The following is a 6,000-nucleotide window of genomic DNA, read 5'->3' on the forward strand; positions in this document are numbered from 1 at the left end:
CATGAGGCACAGGGTCAATAAGAATTGCATATGGCCATGTCTGAACTGGGGTGGCAGAGTGGGCTAAAGATCGGTGATGGATTAAACCCAGTTCTGTTGACTTGGTGTGAGTGTTGATTGGTTCAGATGCTCCGTCCATCACCACCCCCTTTGTACCTCTTTGTTCGCCATAGGTTGGCAGGGTATGCTCAGACATGAGTCCCTTCCTCACTTTGCCACTGGATTCAAGCAAGCCTGGCTGCAGCCGGCTGTAATGCCAGAAATCCGTCCTAGGAAGCTTGTTTCCGGTCCAGGGAATGCATGGCTTGGCAGTTCGGGCTGGACTGTTCCCATGAGGCACAGGGTCAGACTGATTTGCATATGGCCATGTCTGAACTGGGGTGGCAGAGTGGGCTAAAGAACGGTGATGGATTAAACCCAGATCTGTTGACTGCGTGTGAGTGTTTGATTGGTTCAGGTGCTCCGTCCATCAACACCCCCTTTTGTACTGCTTTGTTCGCCATAAGTTGACAGGGTATGCTCAGACGTGAGTACTTTTTTCAGTTTGCCACTGAATTCATAGAAAGCGTGTCTGCAGATGGCTGTAATGCCAGAAATCGGTCCTAGGAAGCTTGTTTCCGGTCCAGGGAAGGCGTGGTTTGGCAGTTCAGGCTGGACTGTTCCCATGAGGCACAGGGTCAGTCAGATTTGCATATGGCCATGTCTGAACTGGGGTGGCAGAGTGGGCTAAAGATCGGTGATGGATTAAACCCAGATCTGTTGACTGGGTGTGAGTGTTGATTGGTTCAGATGCTCCGTCCATCACCTCCCCCTTTGTACCTCTTTGTTCCCCATAGGTTGGCAGGGTATGCTCAGACATGAATCCCTTGCTCACTTTGCCACTGGATTCAAGGAGTCAAGCAAGCTTGGCTGAAGACAGCTGTAATGCCAGAAATCGGTCCTAGGAAGCTTGTTTCCGGTCCAGGGAAGGCATGACTTGGCAGTTCGGGCTGGACTGTTCCCATGAGTCACAGGGTCAGACTGATTTGCATATGGACATGTCTGAACTGGGGTGGCTGAGTGGGCTAAAGATCGGTGACGGATTAAACCCAGATCTGTTGACTGGGTGTGAGTGTTTGATTGGTTCAGATGCTCCGTCCATCAACACCCGCTTTTGTACTGCTTTGTTCGCCATTAGTTGGCAGTGTATGCTCAGAGGTGAGTCCCTTGCTCACTTTGCCACTGGATTCAAGCAAGCCTGGCTGAAGACAGCTGTAATGCCAGAAACCGGTCCTAGGAAGCTTGTTTTCGGTCCAGGGAAGGCATGGCTTGGCTGTTCGGGTTGGACTGTTCCTATGAGGCACAGGGTCAGACTGATTTGCATATGGCCATGTCTGAACTTGAGGGGCAAAGCGGGCTGAAGAACGGTGATGGATTAAACCCAGATCTGTTGTCTGGGTGTGAGTGTTGATTGGTTCAGATGCTCCATCCACCACCACCCCCTTTTGTACCGCTTTGTTCGCCATAAATTGGCAGGGTATGCTCAGACGTGAGTCCCTTGCTCACTTTGCCACTGGATTCAAGCAAACCTGGCTGCAGCCGGCTGTAATGCCAGAAATCGGTCCTAGGAAGCTTGTTTCCGGTCCAGGGAAGGCATGGCTTGGCAGTTCGGGCTGGACTGTTTCCATGAGGCACAGGGTCAGACTGATTTGCATATGGCCATGTCTGAACTGGGGTGGCAGAGTGGGCTAAAGAACGGTGATGGATTAAACCCAGATCTGTTGACTGCGTGTGAGTGTTTGATTGGTTCAGGTGCTCCGTCCATCAACACCCCCTTTTGTACTGCTTTGTTCGCCATAAGTTGACAGGGTATGCTCAGACGTGAGTACCTTTTTCACTTTGCCACTGGATTCAAGCAAGCCTGGCTGAAGACGGCTGTAATGCCAGAAATGGGTCCTAGGAAGCTTGTTTCCGGTCCAGGGAAGGCATGGTTTGGCAGTTCAGGCTGGACTGTTCCCATGAGGCACAGGGTCAGTAAGATTTGCATATGGCCATGTCTGAACTGGGGTGGCAGAGTGGGCTAAAGATCGGTGATGGATTAAACCCAGATCTGTTGACTGGGTGTGAGTGTTGATTGGTTCAGATGCTCCATCCACCACCACCCCCTTTTGTACCGCTTTGTTCGCCATAAATTGGCAGGGTATGCTCAGACGTGAGTCCCTTGCTCACTTTGCCACTGGATTCAAGCAAGCCTGGCTGCAGCCGGCTGTAATGCCAGAAATCGGTCCTAGGAAGCTTGTTTCCGGTCCAGGGAAGGCATGGCTTGGCAGTTCGGGCTGGACTGTTCCCATGAGGCACAGGGTCAGACTGATTTGCATATGGCCATGTCTGAACTGGGGTGGCAGAGTGGGCTAAAGAACGGTGATGGATTAAACCCAGATCTGTTGACTGCGTGTGAGTGTTTGATTGGTTCAGGTGCTCCGTCCATCAACACCCACATTTGTACTGCTTTGTTCGCCATAAGTTGACAGGGTATGCTCAGACGTGAGTACCTTTCTCACTTTGCCACTGGATTCAAGCAAGCCTGGCTGAAAACAGCTATAATGCCAGAAACCGGTCCTAAGAAGCTTGTTTCCGGTCCAGGGAAGGCATGGCTTGGCAGTTCGGGCTGGACTGTTCCCATGAGGCACAGGGTCAGTAAGATTTGCATATGGCCATGTCTGAACTGGGGTGGCAGAGTTGGCTAAAGAACGGTGATGGATTAAACCCAGATCTGTTGACTCGGTGTGAGTGTTGATTGGTTCAGATGCTCCGTCATCACCACCCCCTTTTATACCTCTTTGTTCCCCATAAGTTGGCAGGGTATGCTCAGACATGAGTCCCTTGCTCACTTTGCCACTGGATTCAAGCAAGCCTGGCTGAAGACGGCTGTAATGCCAGAAATCGGTCCTAGGAAGCTTGTTTCCGGTCCAGGGAAGGCATGGTTTGGCAGTTCGGGCTGGACTGTTCCCATGAGTCACAGGGTCAGACTGATTTTCATTTGGCCATGTCTGAACTGGGGTGGCAGAGTGGGCTAAAGATCGGTGATGGATTAAAACCAGATCTGTTGACTGGGTGTGAGTGTTTGATGGGTTCAGGTGCTCCGTCCATCAACACCCGCTTTTGTACTGCTTTGTTAGCCATTAGTTGGCAGGGTATGCTCAGAGGTGAGTCCCTTGCTCACTTTGCCACTGGATTCAAGCAAGCCCGGCTGAAGACGGCTGTAATGCCAGAAACCGGTCCTAGGAAGCTTGTTTTCGGTCCAGGGAAGGCATGGCTTGGCTGTTCGGGTTGGACTGTTCCTATGAGGCACAGGGTCAGGCTGATTTGCATATGGCCATGTCTGAACTGGGGTGGCAGAGTGGACTAAAGAACGGTGATGGTTGAAACCCAGATCTGTTGACTGGGTGTGAATGTTTGATTGGTTCAGATGCTCCGTCCATCACCACCCCCCTTTGTACCGCTTTGTTCGCCATAAGTTGGCAGGGTATGCTCAGACGTGAGTCCCTTGCTCACTTTGCCACTGGATTCAAGCAAACCTGGCTGAAGGCGGCTGTAATGCCAGAAACCGATCCTAGGAAGCTTGTTTCCGGTCCAGGGAAGGCATGGCTTGGCAGTTCGGGCTGGACTGTTCCCATGATTCACAGGGTCAGACTGATTTTCATATGGCCATGTCTGAACTGGGGTGGCTGAGTGGGCTAAAGATCGGTGACGGATTAAACCCAGATCTGTTGACTGGGTGTGAGTGTTTGATTGGTTCAGATGCTCCGTCCATCAACACCCGCTTTTGTACTGCTTTGTTCGCCATTAGTTGGCAGTGTATGCTCAGAGGTGAGTCCCTTGCTCACTTTGCCACTGGATTCAAGCAAGCCTGGCTGAAGACAGCTGTAATGCCAGAAACCGGTCCTAGGAAGCTTGTTTTCGGTCCAGGGAAGGCATGGCTTGGCTGTTCGGGTTGGACTGTTCCTATGAGGCACAGGGTCAGACTGATTTGCATATGGCCATGTCTGAACTTGAGGGGCAAAGCGGGCTGAAGAACGGTGATGGATTAAACCCAGATCTGTTGTCTGGGTGTGAGTGTTGATTGGTTCAGATGCTCCATCCACCACCACACCCTTTTGTACCGCTTTGTTCGCCATAAATTGGCAGGGTATGCTCAGACGTGAGTCCCTTGCTCACTTTGCCACTGGATTCAAGCAAACCTGGCTGCAGCCGGCTGTAATGCCAGAAATCGGTCCTAGGAAGCTTGTTTCCGGTCCAGGGAAGGCATGGCTTGGCAGTTCGGGCTGGACTGTTTCCATGAGGCACAGGGTCAGACTGATTTGCATATGGCCATGTCTGAACTGGGGTGGCAGAGTGGGCTAAAGAACGGTGATGGATTAAACCCAGATCTGTTGACTGCGTGTGAGTGTTTGATTGGTTCAGGTGCTCCGTCCATCAACACCCCCTTTTGTACTGCTTTGTTCGCCATAAGTTGACAGGGTATGCTCAGACGTGAGTACCTTTTTCACTTTGCCACTGGATTCAAGCAAGCCTGGCTGAAGACGGCTGTAATGCCAGAAATGGGTCCTAGGAAGCTTGTTTCCGGTCCAGGAAAGGCATGGTTTGGCAGTTCAGGCTGGACTGTTCCCATGAGGCACAGGGTCAGTAAGATTTGCATATGGCCATGTCTGAACTGGGGTGGCAGAGTGGGCTAAAGATCGGTGATGGATTAAACCCAGATCTGTTGACTGGGTGTGAGTGTTGATTGGTTGAGATGCTCCGTCCATCACCTCCCCCTTTGTACCTCTTTGTTCCCCATAGGTTGGTAGGGTATGCTCAGACATGAGTCCCTTGCTCACTTTGCCACTGGATTCAAGGAGTCAAGCAAGCTTGGCTGAAGACAGCTGTAATGCCAGAAATCGGTCCCAGGAAGCTTGTTTCCGGTCCAGGGAAGGCATGACTTGGCAGTTCGGGCTGGACTGTTCCCATGAGTCACAGGGTCAGACTGATTTGCATATGGGCATGTCTGAACTGGGGTGGCAGAGTGGGCTAAAGATCGGTGATGGATTAAACCCAGATCTGTTGACTGGGTGTGAGTGTTTGATTGGTTCAGATGCTCCGTCCATCAACACCCGCTTTTGTACTGCTTTGTTCGCCATTAGTTGGCAGTGTATGCTCAGAGGTGAGTCCCTTGCTCACTTTGCCACTGGATTCAAGCAAGCCTGGCTGAAGACAGCTGTAATGCCAGAAACCGGTCCTAGGAAGCTTGTTTTCGGTCCAGGGAAGGCATGGCTTGGCTGTTCGGGTTGGACTGTTCCTATGAGGCACAGGGTCAGACTGATTTGCATATGGCCATGTCTGAACTTGAGGGGCAAAGCGGGCTGAAGAACGGTGATGGATTAAACCCAGATCTGTTGTCTGGGTGTGAGTGTTGATTGGTTCAGATGCTCCATCCACCACCACCCCCTTTTGTACCGCTTTGTTCGCCATAAATTGGCAGGGTATGCTCAGACGTGAGTCCCTTGCTCACTTTGCCACTGGATTCAAGCAAACCTGGCTGCAGCCGGCTGTAATGCCAGAAATCGGTCCTAGGAAGCTTGTTTCCGGTCCAGGGAAGGCATGGCTTGGCAGTTCGGGCTGGACTGTTTCCATGAGGCACAGGGTCAGACTGATTTGCATATGGCCATGTCTGAACTGGGGTGGCAGAGTGGGCTAAAGAACGGTGATGGATTAAACCCAGATCTGTTGACTGCGTGTGAGTGTTTGATTGGTTCAGGTGCTCCGTCCATCAACACCCCCTTTTGTACTGCTTTGTTCGCCATAAGTTGACAGGGTATGCTCAGACGTGAGTACCTTTTTCACTTTGCCACTGGATTCAAGCAAGCCTGGCTGAAGACGGCTGTAATGCCAGAAATGGGTCCTAGGAAGCTTGTTTCCGGTCCAGGGAAGGCATGGTTTGGCAGTTCAGGCTGGACTGTTCCCATGAGGCACAGGGTCAGT

This window comes from Lissotriton vulgaris, chromosome 4_1, assembly GCF_964263255.1.
Source record: "Lissotriton vulgaris chromosome 4_1, aLisVul1.2, whole genome shotgun sequence".
Taxonomy (NCBI): domain Eukaryota; kingdom Metazoa; phylum Chordata; class Amphibia; order Caudata; family Salamandridae; genus Lissotriton; species Lissotriton vulgaris.